The sequence below is a fragment of the Pteropus alecto genome, unplaced genomic scaffold, assembly GCF_000325575.1.
Source record: "Pteropus alecto unplaced genomic scaffold, ASM32557v1 scaffold20, whole genome shotgun sequence".
NCBI classification, from domain to species: Eukaryota; Metazoa; Chordata; class Mammalia; order Chiroptera; family Pteropodidae; genus Pteropus; species Pteropus alecto.
This window is the reverse complement of record NW_006436298.1, coordinates 35,482,186-35,483,745: the sequence shown is the minus strand read 5'-3', so window position 1 is coordinate 35,483,745 and position 1,560 is coordinate 35,482,186. Positions and strand designations below refer to the sequence as shown.

General features: G+C 39.9%; 1 pseudogene; it reads left to right on the top strand.

Moving 5' to 3' along the window:
- The first annotated feature begins 348 nt into the window (after positions 1-348).
- LOC112480829 lies at positions 349-467 on the top strand (annotated as a pseudogene).
- The last annotated feature ends 1,093 nt before the right edge of the window (positions 468-1,560 follow it).

The window sequence follows — 1,560 nt, the reverse complement described above, 5'->3', positions numbered from 1 at the left end:
AATAGAGTGGTGTCCTCATGAAAGGGATCAATGTCATTATAAAAGGGACCCCAGAAAGATTCCTCACCCCTTCCACCATCTATGAATCAGAAAGAGGGCTCTCACTGGAGGGAAATATTGTTGGTGATTGATCTTGGACCTCCCAGTCTCTTGAACTGTGAGAAATATATTTCTGTTTTATTATAGCAGGGACTAAGACACTTCTTTCCTTTCATGTCCCATGGTTAGTGACTTCTCTGATATTCCAACAATTCTTTCCAGACTTATTTCACCAACCTCTCTCATAGTATTATAATATCTAATCCCTGAAATAAATCACTTATGCCAGGTCTTTAATTCCCCAGTCACGTCTACAGCCATGCTACCCTGAACAAGCCCGATCTCGTCAGATCTCGGAAGCTAAGCAAAGTCAGGCCTAGTTAGTACTTGGATGGGAGACCACCTCAAAAGACCAAGTGCTGTAGGCATAAAAAAAAAAAAAATTCCCAATCAAATCCATCTCACAATTTTGTGGGCCAGAAACAGGCAGAGCTCAGGGGAGTGATCCTTCTGTCTTCAGTTATTGACCCCATTACTAGGTGGTATTCATCTGGTAGTTGGACCAGCTTCTTATTCTCTTGGAGCCCTGAGCCTCCTTATAAGAAGTATAAATATTGTATATAAACCATTGCATACTACTCAGCCTTAAAAAAGAAAGATGAAATATTGCCATTTGTGGCAACACGGGTGGATCTAAATATAATAAGTCAGACAGAAAAGACAAGAACTATATGATTTCACTCAGATGTGGGATACAAAACAAAAAGCAACAAACAAAAGAAACAAACAATAGACATGAACAATATGATGGTTACCAGAGGGGAAGAGGGGAGGCGGGAGAATGAAGAGGATAAAGAGGGTCAAATATATGGTGACAGTAGGAGACTAGATTTGGGTAGTAAGCACACAATGGAATGTACAGATAATGTACTACAAAACTGTACACTTGAAAGCTTATATAATGTTACCAATGTTACCTCAATAAATCTAATTTGAGAAAAAATAAGAAGTTCAAATATTCGGTGGGAGAAACCACATGGACATGCAGAGCGGGCTAAGTAAAGCTCAGCTTTCCAGATGCCTCTGCCAAGGTGCCATTCATGTGACTGAAGATGCTGTTTCAGACACTCGAGACTACTCTAACTACCACATGAATACAGCTCTCTTTCTCCGTCTGCAGTCCTAGAAGACAGAGGCACAAGAAGCCTGAAACCTGGCTCTGTAACAGTAGTAGAGAGCAGAATCTCCTCCCATTTACTCTTTCATACACCCATCCATTCACATGCTGACCAGAACAGGCCTGAGATGAGCAAGAAAAATATCTCACTATGTGAAATCACAGAGATTTCAGGACTTATCTATCATAGCAACTAGTGTTTTTTCTTTTCTTTTCTTTATCTCAACGAATATAAAATCAATGCAGAATTTTCTTTTGTTTTGCAATTAAAATCTTGGCTGTGTTCTGCGTCTATCCTCATTGCTTCTCTATGTCATCTTCAGGCTTAGGCTCCAATTTGGAGA